This window comes from Peromyscus maniculatus, chromosome 14, assembly GCF_049852395.1.
Source record: "Peromyscus maniculatus bairdii isolate BWxNUB_F1_BW_parent chromosome 14, HU_Pman_BW_mat_3.1, whole genome shotgun sequence".
In the NCBI taxonomy this organism is placed as follows: domain Eukaryota; kingdom Metazoa; phylum Chordata; class Mammalia; order Rodentia; family Cricetidae; genus Peromyscus; species Peromyscus maniculatus.
The window spans coordinates 34,471,774-34,489,840 of NC_134865.1; positions in this window are offsets into that span (position 1 = coordinate 34,471,774).

Below are 18,067 nucleotides of genomic sequence, written 5' to 3' on the forward strand. Positions count from 1 at the left end.
AAAGTAGATTTTGAGATTTTTGCATTTTCCTGATGACTAAGGATGGTGGACATTTCTGTGTTTCTCAGACATATGAGTTTTCTCTTTTGAGAATTGTAGGTTTAAATCTGTATCCCATTTTAAAATTGGTTTATTTGTTTTCATGATATCTAGTGTTTTGACTTCTTTATATAATAGCTCATGCTTATTATAGCCCTCTATTTGATGGAGATTTGGTAAAAACTCATTCTGGAGGCTACCATTTTGTTTAAATGGTGGTGTCTTTGCTGTACAGAAGCTTTAAAGTTTCAAGAGGTCTCATTTATTTGTGGATCTTAGTGAGTGTGTTAATAGTGTTCTGTTCAAAAAGTGTTTTTCAGTGCCAGTGAATTCAAGGATATTTCCCACTTTTTCTTCTATCAGATTCAGTGTATCTGGTTTTATGTCGAGGTCTTTGATCCACTTGGACTTGAATTTTGTGAGGGTGATAGATATGGATCGATTTGTATTCTTCTATATGCTGACATCCAGTTAGACCAGCACCATTTGTTGAACATGTTATTTCCCCCCCCCCAATGTGTGTTTCTGGCTTCTTTATAAAAAATCAGTTGTCCATAGCTATGTGTGTATTTATGTCTGAGTCTCCAGTTAGATTCCACTGATGGATGTGTCTGTTTTTATGCCAAGACCATGCTGTTTTTATTACTATAGCTCTGTAAGGCAATGTGTAGTGAGGGATGGTGAATCTTCCAGCATTTCAGGATTGTTTTAGCTATCATATATATATATATATATATATATATATATATATATATATATTGTGTGTGTGTGTTTCTATATGAAGCTGAAAACTGTCTTTTCAAGATCTGTGAAGAACTGTGTTGGAATTTTGATGAGGATTGCATTATCTGCTTTTGGTAGGATGGTAATTTTTTACTATATTAATCCTGATCTATGCGTATGGGAGATCTTTCTATCTTCTGATGTTTTCATCAGCGTCTTTCTTCAATGTTTTAAAGTTTTTATCATCAAGTCTTTAACTTGTGTAAATGGAGGTGGAGTTTTCTCTCCTGACCACCTGGTCCCAAATAAACACACAAAAGTTTATATTAATTACAAAACTCTCAGCCTGTATAACTCATGCTTATTATTAACTAGCTCTTACTTTTAAATTAGCCCTTATGTGTTGACACATGGCCCGTGGCTTTACCAGTCCTCTGGCCTCTTGCTTCTTGGGCGGCTGGCTCACATCTCTCTCCTGAGTCCACCCCTCTTCATTGGAGTCCTCAGTTTGACTGTTCTGCCTAAACTTATCCTGCCTTTTGTAGGCCAAACAACTTTATTATTAACCAATGAGAGTAATACATATTCACAGCATGCAGAAGGATCATCTCACAGCACACTTGCTTTGACTGAGTTACCCCAAGATATTTTATATTATCTCACAATTTATTAAAGGTGTTGTTTCCTTGATTTCTTTCTCAGTTCATTTGTAATTTGTATGTATATAGGAGGGCTACCAATTTTTGTTAGCAATTTTGTATCCAGCTACTTTACTGAAAGCATTTATCAGCTATAAGAGTTTACTGGTGAAATTTTTAGTATCCCTTATGTACATTTTTATATCGTCTACAAATATAGATACTTTGACTTCTTTCTTTCCAACTTTTATAACTTTGATCTCTTTCAGTTGTCGTATTGCTCTAGCTAAAACTTCAAATACTGTGTTGACTATGTATGGGGGGAGTGGACAACTTCCTCTTACTCCTGATTTTAGTAGAATTGCTTTTAATTATTCTCCATTTACGTTGATATTGGCTATAAGCTTGCTGTAGGCTGCTTTGATTATGTTGAGGTATGTCCCTTGTACCTCTAATCTCTCCAGGACTGAGGGGTTGCAGGATTTTGTCAAAGGTGTTTTCTGCTTCTAATGTGATGATCAGATGGTTTTTGTCTTTCAGTTTGTTTATATGGTGGATTACATTTATTGATTTACATATGGCAAACCATTTCTGAATCTCTGTGATGAAGCCTACTTGGTCATGGTGGATGATATTTTTGATATATTCTGGGATTCAGTTTGCAAGTATTTAACTGAGAATTTTTGCATCTATGTTCATATGGGAAATTGATCTGTAATTCTTTTTCTTTGTTGAATCCTTGTGTGGTTTGGGTATCAGGGTAATAGTGGCCTCATAAAACAAACTGGGCAATGCTCCTGTTGCTATTTTGTGGAATAATTTGAGGATTGTTAGCATTAACTATTTGAAAGTCTCTGAGAATTCTGTTACCACCAGCTAGCTCAGGGCTTATTTTGTTTGGTGGACATTTAATGCCGGCTTCTTTTTCAATGGGGATCAGAGATTTGTTTAATTTTCTTATTTGGTCTTGATTTAACTTTGGTGGGTGACATGTATCAAGAAAACTATCCATTTTTTAAAGTTTTCCAATTTGGTGGAATACAGGTTTTTATGATATTTATGATTCTCCAGATTTCCATGGAGTCTGCTGTTATATTCCCCCATCTCTAATTTTTTTTAACGTGATAAGGGCTTCTCAATCTTATTGATTTTCTCAAAATCAACTCTTTGTTTCATTGATTCTTTGTATTTTGTTTGTTTTCCATTTTATTGATTTTAGCCTTTTGGGTGTGATTTCTGCTTTTTGTTCTAGAGCTTTCATGTGTGCTGCTACATTGCTAGCATGAGCTCTCTCCAGTTTTTATTTATTTATTTATTTATTTATTTATTTATTTATTTATTTATTTATTTATTTTTGTTTTTTTTTTTTTCGAGACAGGGTTGTAGTGGGTAGCCATTCCAGCTTGGATCTGGAAGTTCCAACCCCATTGAGACTCTGGCAACTGTCACGCCTACGAGGTGGGGCAAGGGGAGGTGCCTGGAGACCTGAGAGCTGGATGGGCCAGCGCTCTCTCAGTGCCCTCTCTCTGTGCCGGGACGCTGAACGGTGAAGGTGGACTGTGCAGAGCTCCGGAGAACACCGCTGGATTGCAATACACCTTCCCCAGACCCTGCGACCTACCTTTCACTTAATTTGTGAGTTACGCCATTAAATAAATATCCTTTTAACTATGTGGAGTGGCCAAAATAATTTCTCCAATACAGGGTTTCTCTGTGTAGCTTTACGCCTTTCCTGGAACTCACTTTGGAGACCAGGCTGGCCTCGAACTCACAAAGATACACCTGCCTCTGCCTTCCGAGTGCTGGGATTAAAGGCGTGCCCCACCACCGCCGGCAGTTTTTAAATGTAGGTACTTAGTGCTATGAACTTGCCTCTTAGTACTGCCTTTATTTTGACCCATAAGTTTGGGTATGGCATTAATTTTCAGTGAGTTCTAGGAGGTCTTTCATTTCTTTCTGGACCTATTTTTCATTCAGTAGAGAGTTGCTCCATCTCCATGAGTTTGTGAGTGTTCTGTTGTTCACATCCAGCTTTAATCCTCGGTGGTCAGAAAGGATGCAGAGAGGAGTTCTTTCAATTTTCTCATAACTGTTGAGACTTGCTTTGTGCCCCAGAACAAGGTCAATTTTGGAGAAAGTTTCATGAAGTGCAGAGAAGAAAGTGTATTCTTTTGTGTTTGGGTGAAATGCTCTGTAAATATTAATTAGGTTCATTTGGTTGATAACATCAGTTAGCCCCAGAATTTCTCTGTTTAGTTTTTGTTTGGATGACCTGTTTATTGGGGAGAATGGGGTACTGAAGTCTTCTACTATCAGTGTTTGAGGGTCAATACATGATTTAAGCTGTAGTAGTGTTTCTTTTATGAACTTGGATGCCCTTGTGCTTGGGCCATAGATGTTAAGAATTGCAGTGACCTCTTGATAGGCTTCCCTTTGATGAGTATGTAGTGTGTTGTGGAATATTATTTTAAAATTGTTATATTCATTTATGCTGGGGAACATTTGTTTAATGATGTAAAGATGTGTTGCATTCTTTTGAGACAGGGTTTCTCAGTGTCGCTTTGTACCTGTCCTGGATCTCGCTCAGTAGACCAGGCTGTCCTTGAACTCACCAAGATCCGCCTGGCTCTGCCTCATAAGTGCTGGGATTTAAAGGCGTGCGCCACCACCGCCCGGTGTTGCATTCTTTTATGTTGCATTTATTTAACTCTTTGAAGCTGTGTTACTTTGCCTATATAAAACACCTGATGGTCTAATAAAGAACTGAATGACTAATAGGTGGACATGAGAAATAATAGGCAGGTCTGGCAGGCAGAGAGAATAAATAGAAGGAGAAGAAAGGGGAGAGTGAGAGAAAGGAGAAGCAGAGGAGGACTCCAGGGGCCAGTCAATGAGCCACACATGGAATAGAAAGGAAAGAAAATATGTATAGAAATAGACAAAGGCCCAGAGGCAAAAGGTAGATGAGCTAATTTAAGAGAAGCTGACAAGAAACAAGCCAAGCTAAGGCCAGGCATTTATAAGTAATAAGTCTCCATGTGTATTTATTTGGGAACTGGGTGGTGGACCCCTCAAAAGAGTAAAAGAGTAAAACACCCAACTACAGTAGTGTCTTTCCTCATTTCTTTTGATTAGTTTTGCTTTGAAGTCTATTTTGTTAGATATTAAAATGGCTACACTAGCATGTTTCTTAGGTCCGTTAGCTTGGAATAGCCTTTTCTAACCTTTTGCTCTGAGATAATAGCTATCCTTGGTGTTAAGGTGTGTTTCTTGTATGCAGCAGAAGGATGGAGCCTGTTTTCACATCCATTCTGTGTTCTTTTACTGTGAATTGAGACCACTGATGTTGTGAGATATCAATGAGCAGTGTTTGACTCTTCTTCTTCTTCTCCTCCTCCTCCTCCTCCTCCTCCTCCTCCTTCTTCTTCTTCTTTTTCTTCTTCTTCTTCGTGTGTGTGTGTGTGTGTGTGTGTGTGTGTGTGTGTGTGTGTGTGTGTTGGTAGTGGCATGGCAGCATTGTGTGTTTGTGTTTCCCATCTTTTGATTTACTGATCTGGGATTATTTATTCCTTATATTTTCTTGGGTGTAGTTAAACTCTTTAGGTTGGAGTTTTTCTTCTAGAGCCTGCTGTAGGGTTGGTTTGTAGACAGATATTGCTTAAATTTGACTTTATCATGGAATATCTTATTTTCTCCATCTATGGTTATTGAAAGTTTTACTGTATAGTAGTCTGGACTGACACCTGTGGTCTTTTAAATGTTGTCAAACATCTATCTGGGTCCTTCTGGCTTTTAGAGTCTCCATTGAGAAATCAGGTATTATTCTAATTAGTCCACCTTTATATATTACTTGGTATTTTTCCTTTGCAGCTTTTAATATTCTTTCTTTGTTCTGTAGAGTTAGTGTTTTGATTATTATATGCCAAGGGGACTTTCTTCTTCTTTTTTGGGGCCAGAAAATTTTTTTCTATTATTTTGCTGGAAATATTTTTTATGTCTTTGAGCTATGTTTATTCTCCTTCCTCTATTCCTGTTATTCTTAGAAATGGCCTTTTTGTAGTGTCCCAGATTTCCTGGATGTTTTGTGCCAGTATTTTTTTTTTTTTTTTTTTTTTTTTTTAGTTAAAAGGGAGGTTTATTTTGTGGGGTGACTTACAAGTGAAGGAATAGGTAACAGGGTCTGGGAAAGGTGTAGCACAGTCCACCGGTGTTCTCTGGAGAACTCTGCTCGGTCTACCTCCAGTGTCCAGGGTCTGGGGACCAAGAGAGCTCCCCCATCTGGATCCTGGGTCTTCAGGGTCCTCTTTTGGCCCTGCCTTGTAGGCGTGACAGTTACTGAAGCCTCCATGAGGGTGGTACTTCCAGATCAAAGCTGGAAAGGCTACCTACTACATTTAACTCATGGGTATTTTAGGGTTAATTTAAAAAAATATTTATTTATTTAATGTATGTGAGTGCTCTATCTGAATGTACACCTTTATGTCAGAAGAGGGCATCAGATCCCACTATAGATGGTTGGGACCATGTGGGTGCTGGGAATTGAACTCAGGACCTCTGGAAAGAGCAGCCAGTACTCTTAACTGCTGAGCCATCTCTCCAGCCCTAGGGTTCGTATTTTTTTTTTTCTTTTCTTTTCTTTTTTTTTGTGATATATATTTTTTATTTTACAATACCATTCAGTTCTACATATCAGCCATGGGTTCCCCTATTCTCCCCCCTCCCACGCCCTCCCCTTACCCCCAGCCCACCCTCCATTCCCATCTCCTCCAGGACAAGTCCTCCCCCGAGGACTGTGATCGACTTGGTAGACTCAGTCCAGGGAGGTCCAGTCCCTTCCTCCCAGACTGAGCCAAGTGTCCCTGCATAAGTTCCTGGTTTCAAACAGCCAACTCATGGAATGAGCACAGGACTTGGTCCCACTGCCTAAATGCCTCCCAAACTGATCAAGCCAATCAACTGTCTCACCTATTCAGAGGGCCTGATCCAGCTGGGAGCCCCTCAGTCTTTGGTTCATAGTTCATGTGTTTCCATTCATTTGGCTATTTTTTTTCAATAATTGAGTAAAACTGAAATTTATTATATGCCACAGTCGTCCTACGGACCTCCATGCTATATATATATAGCCTCTATGGTTCTATGGGTTGTGGTCTGATTGTTCATTTTATATCTAGAATCCACCAATGAGTGAGTACATACCATAACTGTCTTTCTGGGTTTGGGTTACCTCACTCAGGATGATATTTTCTAGTTCCATCCATTTGCCTGCAAATTTCATGCTTTCATTGTTTTTCTCTGCTGAGTAGTACTCCATTGTGTATATGTACCACATTTTTTTCATCCATTCTTCCGTTGATGGGCATCTAGGTTGTTTCCAGGTTCTGGCTATTACAAATAGTGCTGCTATGAACATAGCTGAGCATGTATCTTTATGGTATGTATCAGCATTCTTTGGGTATATGCCCAAGAGTGGGATGGCTGGGTCTTGAGGTAGTTTGATTCCTAATTTTCTGAGAAACCTCCATACTGATTTCCATAGTGGTTGTACAAGTTTACATTCCCACCAACAGTGGAGGAGTGTTCCCTTTGCTCCACATCCTCTCCAACATTGGTTGTCATTGGTGTTTTTGATCTTAGCCATTCTAACAGGTGTAAGGTGGTATCTCAGAGTCGTTTTGATTTGCATTTCTCTGATGATTAAGGATGTTGAGCATTTCTTTAAATGTCTTTCAGCCATATGTAGTTCTTGTTTTGTGAATTCTCTGTTTAGCTCTTTAGCCCATTTTTTAATTGGACTGTTCAGTGCTTTGATGTCTAGTTTCTTGAGTTCTTTATATATTGTGGAGATCAATCCTCTGTCAGATGTGGGGTTGGTGAAGATCTTTTCCCAATCTGTTGGCTGTCTTTTTGTCTTATTGACTGTGTCTTTTGCCCTGCAAAAGCTTCTCAGTTTTGAGAGGTCCCATTTATTAATGGTTGTGTTCAGGGTCTGTGCTGTCGGTGTTTTATTTAGGAAATGGTCTCCAGTGCCAATGCGTTCAAGAGTGCTTCCTATCTTCTTTTCTATTAAGTTTAGTGTAACTGGATTTATGTTTAGATCTTTGATCCACTTGGACTTGAGTTTTGTGCATGGTGACAGATATGGATCTATTTGTAATCTTTTACATATTGACATCCAGTTATGCCAGCACCATTTGTTGAAGATACTTTCTTTGTTCCATTGTATAGTTTTGGCTCCTTTGTCAAAAACCAGGTGTTCATATGTGCATGGATTAATGTCAGGGTCTTCAATTCGATTCCATTGGTCCGTATGTCGGTTTTTATACCAGTACCAAGCTGTTTTTATTACTATAGCTCTATAGTAGAGTTTGAGGTCCGGGATGGTGATGCCTCCAAGGGTTGCTTTATCGTATAGGATTCTTTTAGCTATCCTGGGTCTTTTGTTTTTCCATATAAAGTTGAGTATTTTTCTTTCCAAGTCTGTGAAGAATTGTGTTGGGATTTTGATGGGGATTGCATTGAATCTGTAGATTGCTTTTGGTAAGATTGCCATTTTTACTATGTTAATCCTACCTATCCATGAGCATGGGAGATCCTTCCATTTTCTGATATCTTCTTCAATTTCTTTCTTTAGAGATTTAAAGTTCTTATCAAAAAGGTCTTTCACTTGTTTAGTTAGTGTTATCCCAAGGTATTTTATATTATTTGTGGCTATTGTAAAGGGTGATGTTTCTCTGACTTCTTTCTCAGCCCTTTTATCATTTGTGTATAGGAGGGCTACTGATTTTTTTGAGTTGATCTTGTATCCTGCCACTTTACTGAAGGAGTTTATCAGCTGTAGAAGTTCCCTGGTAGAGTTTTTGGGGTCACTTATGTATACTATCATATCATCTGCAAATAGTGAAAGTTTGACTTCTTCCTTGCCAATTTGTATCCCTTTGATCTCCTTTTGTTGTCTTATTGCTCTAGCTAGAACTTCTAGTACTATATTGAATAAATATGGGGAGAGTGGACAGCCTTGTCTTGTTCCTGAATTTAGTGGTATCGCTTTGAGTTTCTCTCCATTTAATTTGATGTTTGCTGTTGGCTTGCTATAAATTGCTTTTATTATGTTTAGAAATGTTCCTTGTATTCCTATTCTTTCTAAGACCTTTATCATGAAGGGGTGTTGGATTTTGTCAAAGGCTTTTTCAGCATCTAGGGAGATGATCATGTGGTTTTTTTCTTTCAGTTTGTTTATATGGTGTATTACATTGACTGATTTCCGTATGTTGAACCATCCTTGCATCCCTGGGATGAATCCTACTTGGTCGTGATGGATGATTGTTTTGATGTATTCTTGGATTCGGTTTGCCAATATTTTGTTGAGTATTTTTGCATCAATGTTCATGAGGGAGATTGGTCTGTAGTTCTCTTTCTTTGTTGCATCTTTGTGTGGTTTGGGTATCAGGGTAATTGTAGCCTCATAAAAAGAGTTTGGTAGTGTTCCTTCTGTTTCTATTGTGTGAAACACTTTGAAGAGGATTGGTATTAGTTCTTCTTTGAAAGTCAGGTAGAATTCTGCACTGAAACCATCTGGTCCTGGGCTTTTTTTAGTTGGGAGACTTTTGATGACTGTTTCTATTTCTTTAGGGGTTATTGGTCTATTTAAATGGTTTATCTGGTCTTGATTTAATTTTGGTATTTGGTATTTATCCAGAAAATTGTCCATTTCTTCCTGGTTTTCCATTTTTGTGGAGTACAGGTTTTTGAAGTATGATCTGATGATTCTCTGGATTTCCTCATTGTCTGTTGTTATGTCTCCCTTTTCATTTCTGATTTTGTGAATTTGGGTGTTCTCTCTTTGCCTTTTGGTTAATTTGGCTAGTGGTTTGTCTATCTTGTTGATTTTTTCAAAGAACCAACTCTTTGTTTCATTGATTTTTTGTATTGTTCTCTTGTTTTCTATTTCGTTGATTTCAGCCCTCAATTTGATTATTTCCTGGCGTCTATTTCTCCTGGGTGAGTTTGTTTCTTTTTGTTCTAGAGCTTTCAGTTGTGCTGTTAATTCATTGGTATGGGATTGCTCCATCTTCTTTATGTGTGCATTTAGAGCTATGAATTTTCCTCTTAGCACTGCTTTCATAGTGTCCCATAAGTTTGGGTATGTTGTACTTTCATTTTCATTGAATTCTAGGAACTCTTTAATTTCTGTCTTTATTTCTTCCTTGACCCATTGATGTTTCAGGTGGGTATTATTCAGTTTCCATGAGTTTGTGGGTTTTCTATAATTTTTGTTGTTATTGAGTTCTAACTTTAAGGCTTGGTGGTCTGATAAAATACAGGAGGTTATTCCAATTTTTTTGTATCTGTTGAGATTTGTTTTGTGTCCAAGCATGTGGTCAATTTTTGAGAAGGTTCCATGGGGTGCTGAGAAGAAGGTATATTCTTTTGTGTTAGGATGGAATATTCTGTATATATCTATTAGGTCCATTTGAGTCATAACATCTGTTAGGTCCTTTATTTCTTTGTTAAGTTTCAGTCTGGTAGATCTATCTTTTGGTGAGAGTGGTGTGTTAAAATCTCCAACTACTAATGTGTGGGGTTTGATGTGCGTTTTAAACTTTAGTAGTGTTTCTTTTATGAATGTGGGTGCTTTTGTATTTGGAGCATAAATGTTTAGAATCGAGACTTCATCTTGGTGGATTTTTCCTGTGATGAATATGTAATGTCCATCCTGGTCTCTTTTGATTGATTTTAGTTTGAAGTCTATTTTATTAGATATTAGGATAGCTACACCAGCTTGTTTCTTAGGTCCATTTGCTTGGAAAACCTTTTCCCAGCCCTTTACTCGGAGGTAGTGTCTGTCTTTGGAGTTAAGGTGTGTTTCTTGTATGCAGCATATGGATGGGTCCTGTTTTCTAATCCATTCTGTTAGTCTGTGTCTTTTTATAGGTGAGTTGAGACCATTGATATTGATGGATATTAATGACCAGTGATTGTTAATTCCTGTTATTTTTTTGGTTGTGTTGTGTTGTTCTTCTGTGGTGTATGTTGGTGTAGGATTATCTATTGCTTGATTTTTCATGGATGTGTTTAGCTTCTTTGGGTTGAATTTTCCCTTCTAGTGCTTTCTGTAGGGCTGGGTTTGTGGACAGGTATTGATTAAATCTGGTTTTATCCTGGAATATTTTGTTTACTCCGCCTATGGTGATTAAGAGTTTTGCTGGGTATAATAGTCTGGGTTGGCATCCATGGTCTCTTAGTGTCTGCATGAGGTTTGTCCATGATCTTCTATCTTTCATAGTCTCTATTGAGTAGTCTGGTGTTATTCTGATGGGTTTGCCTTTATATGTTACTTGGTCCTTTTCCTTTGCAGCTCTTAATATTTTTTCTTTATTCTGTGTGTTTAGTGTTTTGATTATTATGTGGCGAGGGGACTTTTTTTTTGGATCCAGCCTATTCGGTGTTCTGTAAGCTTCTTGTATCTTCATAGGTATTTCTTTCTTTAGGTTAGGAAAGTTTTCTTCTATGATTTTGTTGAATATATTTTCTGTGCCTTTGAGTTGGTATTCTTCTCCTTCTTCTATCCCTATTATTCTTAGGTTTGGTCTTTTCATGGTGTCCCAAATTTCTTGGACGTTTTGTGTTAGGACTTTTTTGTCTTTATTGTTTTCTTTGACTGACGAATCTATTTTCTCTATCGTGTCTTCAGTGTCAGAGATTCTCTGTTCCATCTCTTGCAATCGGTTGGTTATGCTTGTTTCTGTAGTTCCTGTTCGTTTTGTCAGGATGTCTATTTCCAGCATTCCCTCAGCATGTGTTTTCTTTATTGTCTCAAATTCATTTTTCAGATCTTGGAATGTTTCTTTCATCTGTTTAATTGCTTTTTCTTGGCTTTCTTTGATTTCTTCCCATTTTTTGTTCGTTTTTTCTTCCATTTCTTTAAGGGAGTTTTTTATTTCCTCTTTAATGGAGTTTTTCATTTCCTCTTTAAGGGAAGTTTTTATTTCCTCTTTAAGGGAGTTTTTTATTTCCTCTTTAAGGAAAGTTTTTATTTCCTCTTTAAGGTAGTTTTTCAATTCCTCTTTAAGGAAAGTTTTTATTTCCTCATTGAGGGAATGTTTTATTTCTTCTTTAAGGGCCTCTATCATCTTCTTAATGTCATTTTTAGGGTTGATTTCTTCTGTTTCTTCTGTCATGGTATGTTTAGGTCTTGCAGGTGTAGAATCACTAGGTTCTGATGTTGCCATATAGGTCTTTATGTTGTTGCCTGTATTTTTGCACTGGCGCCTACTCATCTCTTCCTCTGTGAGGTGCAGGTGGTGTCTGTGTCTGAGAGTGCCTCTCTTGTTCTAATTTTTAGTCTTGGTTTAGTAGGGGTTCTTGGTTAAATTGGTGCTTTTGGGCTATTTCTTCAGGAGCAGCTGATTTCGATCGGTGAATTATATACTTATGATTCTGGTGATCTGGTTTGGTGTCTGGGTAGCGCCTTCTTCTGTGTTCTCAGGTCACTTTTTGTTCATTTGTGAACTCCTCAGCTGATCTTGTTTCTTCAGACTTCAAACTGTAGGCATCTGAATCCTCTCCCAGATGGGTTTCAGCTGAGCAGGGTAGTCTCACCAACACCTCCAAGTTGTTGGGTTTCACAGGATCAGCAGCTGGGCCCTGGGTTGTCCTCAGACGGAGTGTTCAGATTCGTTCTGGTTCTGACCCACGGAGATAGCTTCTTCCCCAGATGTTGGGGTTAGGGGCGTCCCTGTTCCAAGCTGTGTCTGCTTGTCTCCGTCCCTGGGCCTGTTTACCTCCGCGTTCCACCGCCGGGCCTGTATGTCCCTGTCAGCTGCCGCTGGGTCTGTCTGCCTCTGGGGGCCGCCACCGGGCCTGAATGTCCCTGTCGGCCGCTGCACGTCTACCTCAGCGGGCTGCCGCTGGGCCCGTCTTCCTCCACAGGCCGCCGCCACAGGCCTACCTGCGTCTGCTTGTCTTCGCCGCCGGGCCTGTCTACCTCTGTGGACCGCCGCTGGGCCTGAATGTCTCTGCCGGCTGCCGCTGGGTCTGAATATCCCTGTCAGCTGCTGCCGCTGGGCCCGTCTACCTCCACCGGCCCCCGCCGCAGGCCTACCTGCGTCTGCTTGTCTCTGCCGCCGGGCCTGTCTACCTCTGTGGGCCACCGCTGGGACTGAATGTCTCTGCCGGCTGCCGCCGGGCCTGAATATCTCTGTCGGCTGCCGCCGCTGGGCCAGTCTACCTCAGCGGGCTGCTGCTGGGCCCGTCTACCTCCGCGGGCCGCCGCCGCAGGCCTACCTGCGTCTGCTTGTCTCTACCGCCGGGCCTGTCTACCTCTGTGGGCCGCCGCTGGGCCTGAATGTCTCTGCCGGCTGCTGCCGGGCCTGAATGTCCCTGTCGGCCGCTGCCGCCGGGCCCGTTTACCTCAGCGGGCCGCCGCTGGGCCCGTCTACTTCTGTGGGCCGCCACTGGGCCTGAATGTCTCTGCCGGCTGCCGCTGGGTCTGAATATCCCTGTCAGCTGCCGCCGCTGGGCCCGTCTACCTCCACCGGCCCCCGCCGCAGGCCTACCTGCGTCTGTTTGTCTCTGCCGCCGGGCCTGTCTACCTCTGTGGGCCGCCGCTGGGACTGAATGTGTGTGCCAGTATTTTTTAAATTTAATATTTTCTTTGATTGATGTTTCCATTTCTTTTTTTTTTTTTTTTTTTTGGTTTTTCGAGACAGGGTTTCTCTGCATAGCTTTGCGCCTTTCCTGGAGCTCACTTGGTAGCCCAGGCTGGCCTCGAACTCACAGAGATCCGCCTGGCTCTGCCTCCCGAGTGCTGGGATTAAAGGCGTGCGCCACCACCGCCCGGCTAAAGCATTTTTTTTTTTTTTTTTTTTTGGTTTTCCGAGACAGGGTTTCTCTTGTGTAGCTTTGCGCCTTTCCTGGATCTCACTTGGTAGCCCAGGCTGGCCTCGAACTCACAGAGATCCGCCTGCCTCTGCCTCCCGAGTGCTGGGATTAAAGGCGTGCGCCACCACCACCCGGCGATGTTTCCATTTCTTATATCATGTCTTCAATGCCTGAGATTCTCTCTTCCATCTCTTGTACTCTGTTGGTGAAGTAAGATGATATTTGAGGTACTAGGAACAGGGACTTAAACATGCAAAGATTTTAAGTGGTATAATTCAACCTGTATGTGATGGCTAGTTTTAGTTATCCACAGCCTAGTATTTCTTAGGAAGAGACTATCAATAAAGAATTGTCTAGTTCCCATTTGCCTATAGGCATGTCTATGGGAGATCATCTTGATTGCCTTAATTGAGGTAGGAAGACCAAGCCTTCTGTAGGCAGCACCATCCCCTGGGTTTGGGTCATGGTCTGTGTGAGAGTAGGAGAAGAAATCTGAGGATTAGTATGCATGCATTTATTTATCTCTGCTCTTGACTGTGGATGTGATATGCCCAGTTGCTGCAAGTTTCTGCAATTTTTGACTTTGCTGTAATATGGACTGTAAGCTGTAACTGTGAGCTGAAACAAATCATTTCTATTTAAGCTGTTTTTTGTTGAGGTGTTTCATCACAGCAGAAATGAGCATAGCTCGGGTGATGGCGGATTCCCCTGGAAAATCACTGCAGTGTATTCCTGCAGGTGGCAGTAACCAGTATTCAGTGTAGTCCAGTTGCATTCCAGTAGATCTGTTCCAGACAAGGTATGTGCAGTAGTCCTAAACCAAACCTGGGCAAAGAGCAGGTGAGTCGAGTGTTTGTGGCCTCTGGCTTCACATGGGCTCCACAACCCTGTCCCCTCCCAACACCCAAATGATTCTGTGACGTTACGTATCTGTGTAAATGTGTAAGAGAGTCAGTGAGTCTCAGGGAAAGATTTACTGTTCCCAGGGATTTCTACTTAATGAAGAACACATGGGCAAGAAACACATTTAAAAAGCAGAAAAGAAAATTCTCATTTTCCTTTACTCAGTAAGACTGGTCCTGAATATGTATATAATTGTATATAATTGTATATAATTATGTTTTAAGAGCTATCACTGTGAAGTCCTTAGCAATCTTAATGTATGTGTGTATACTGTGCTGGAAGGGTAAGTTCTCCTGTAGCCTGGCACATTGTTAATTATAAAATCCTAAAACACGAAAACAAAACAAATCTGTGTATACTTTTGTGTTTCTGGGTTAAGTCAATAAATCTTTAGCTCTCCAGTGTACTTTCTGTTTTATCAAGTTGAGAGAGATGGAATATGTTCTCATTCCACTCCAGATTCACAGGCACTGAAGCTTGTGTGAACTTGACAGCTCGGTGAGAAAGCTGTGCTCCCCGTACTGGTCCCACATCATCCATGACACTGCAGTAAGGGATTGTTTCCATAGGTGATGGTGTGCACATCTTACAGCCAGACAGAAATCCACAGACTGCAGAAAGGGATTGTATCCTATTGGTGATGGTGTGCACATCTTACAGCCAGACCAAAATCCACAGACTGCAGAAAGGGATTGTTTCCTTTTGGTGATGGTGTGCACATCTTACAGCCAGACCGAAATCCACAGAGGAGGGAGATGCTGTAATTTTCCCAGTCCGTCTTTGCATACACAGTAGCAAATGCCATATCTGGCACAAAGTAGAAAATAGATGTTTGATAATAAGGAAAGTAAATATTTTAAAAATATGGTCTTTCTGTGTGTACTCTTGTGCATGAGAATGCTCATTTTTGTTTGTCTGCTTTTGAGTCTCTCATTGGCCTGGGGCAGGAGCTTGCTTAGCTGGAGGTAGACTGACTGAGCAGTGAGCCCCAGAGATCTACATGTCTCCCCCCAGCACTGATATATATATATATATATATATATATATATATATATATATATATATATGATCTAAATGAAATTGGCAAATAACAGGGGGAGTTAGAGCCCTAAGTGGACCAAACAAAGCTTCCAGTACCAGTTACATCTGATTGAGTTCTTGGCCAAGAGGGTACCATAGGAACCCCCATAGGAACCCCCAAACAACACAGGCTATTGCTAAGGCTATCAGTGGCTCTTCAGAAAATGATGGTAAGGCCCCGTTGCTGAAGACAACATGTACACAATTCATTGAACATGGAGAAGTCGAGCTGGTGCCTACATTGAGCCTTTACCCCCATGGACTAGTATTCATGGTATTGGAAGGCACTCTGCATGCTACCAAAGGAGAAAGGTAAACACCAACCCAGCTACAACACATTTATCTACAATAGTGTTCTGCCTGAAAATTACACTTGTACAATAGTGTCACAAAGCTTATGGGAGTAGCCAACCAATATCTGATTTGAGTTAAGACACACTCCATGAGAGGGAACCCATAATCAGAGCTGCTTTGGTAGTCAAGAACCTGAGATTAGATAGGCCAGGTACCTATGAGAAAACCAAATACTCCTGTTCTGCTAAAGGAACACAGCAATAAAACTGCCCCGCCGGCAGGGCTACAATGGGTTCTCGACCACCCTAAGGAGGGAATGTAGGGACAGGAGATACAAAGGAAAAGACACCAAGTCTAGATTCTGATCAAGGTGCAACTTTATTTCTCTTCCAGAAAGGTTTATATAGTTTCTGCAGGGTGAGGGGAGCAAGAAGCTGCATAAGGTGGAGCAAACTAACAGGATGTTTGTATAGGATGTTTACAGGGTGAGAGGGTCAAGGGCTCTGACTCAATGTCCTGTTGCTAGGCAACTTGACTGTAAGCTGATCTAGTTCCCTGTCTTATTGGGGGGTCTGTATTTTTCCACTAACTAGAGATTCTGTCCTTGTCCCTGACAAAACGACTCCATGTTACATTCTCATAGATCAGTGCTTTGCTAAGTCATCATCTGAGAAGTCTCCTATTGCAGCAGGTGAGACCAAATACAGAAATCCATAGCCAGACATTATGTAGAAAGTGAGAGACCCTGGAACACTCGTCTCCCAAAGGGATATCTCTATCAAATCCTATGGTGATATTTTCATTGTACTGGAATGTGATTTTATTTGTATGTTAATAAATAAAGTTGCCTGGGGGTTAGAGCCAATAGCAAGCCATAGCAGAAGCTGGGTGGTGGTGGCTCACACCTTTAATCCAGATCACATGACTGGCAGATCTCTGTGTGTTCAAGGATACAGCCAGCATGGAGACACATGCCTTTTCTCTCAATACCAACCATAGAGACCTGGAGGTCTGTATAGACAGGCAGTGAAGAGGAGGTCATGTGGTTGGGTTTACAACCAATGAGAAGGCAGAACAGAAAGTCAGTAAAAAGACAGACACACAGGAAGTAGGTCTCTTGCTGAGGAGAAGGACGACAGCAGCAGCGAAGGGTAAGAAAGGCAGTTTTAAGTCTCAGCTCTCAGCTATTGCTCTGACCTCTTGTGCTTTTAACTCTGCATTTGGCTCTGTGTTTCTTATTTAATAAGACTGTTCATCTACAAAATCCCTCTCCTTGTGGCTCAGAGAACTCTGCAGAAGAGGAAACAGAAAGATGTAAGAGCCAGAGAAATGGAGGACACCATAGAATCAAGGCTTTCTAGACTCAGGGCTGGTGCACAGATGAACTCAGACGCTGAAGCAGCATGCACTGGGCCCTCACAGGACCAAATGGGATCCTAGAGCTGAGAGAAGAAGTGGAAAAACACCCTCATCCCTGACCCACAAGCTAGCTCCCATTGGTAAATACTTGTAAATGAAAATTTAGGTTTCTCCAAGGGAATTTTACTGGGAAAGCGAACCACTTTTAAAGGTAGGCCCACTTCCTAGTAATAGATGGCCAACAGAAAAGGAACTCAATGACATCTTTGGAGGTTCTTTGTCACATAATGTTTTAGGGAGTATCTTAGTTAGGGTTTCTATTGCTGTGAAGAGACACCATGACCACGGCAACTCTTATAAAGAGAACACTTAATTGGGGTGGCTGGCTTACAATTTCAGAGGTTCAGTCCACTATCATCATGACAGAGAGTATAGTGACGTGCAAGCAGACATGGTGCTAGAGAAGTAGCTGAGAGTCCTACATCTTGCAGGCAACAAGAAGTTGACTGAGACCCTGGGCAGTATCCTGAGCATAGGAAACCTCAAAGCCACAGTGACATACTTCCTCCCACAAGGCCACCCCACTCTAACAAAGCCACACTGCCTAATAGTGCCACTCCCTCTATGAGATTATAGGGGCCAATTATAATTCAAACTACCACAGGGAAATTTTTGTTTGTTTTGTTCTTTAAATCATACTTGTCCTTGATGTGGATATCATGGCTTCTAGTGTGTATCTAGCTCATGTACACTATTTTTTTTCTCAAGACACCTCTAAAATGTATCCAGTGTCTGTGGGTTAGGAATGCTAACTATCCTGCCTCCTGATAATTGTTCCTTCATGACCACAATGCTCCTTTGGCAGAAATTTTCTTATTATTTAAAAGAACACACAACATTTTATTGACCTTATGGCATCTTCTGCAAAGAACTGGATTAGAAATTGGTCACCTGATAATTTCAGGAGGGCATATCATCCTTCCCTGATAATTATTTGGAGAAATTCTTTAGAAGTAGAGAGCAAGATAAGAAGGTGTCAGGAACAAGAAACCCTCAATGAGCTACCATCATGATCTATAACCCCCAGCTGGATCCCACCTTCCACAGTTTCCAGAACTTCTTTATTATTGAAGAACCAAGCCTGCAAAACT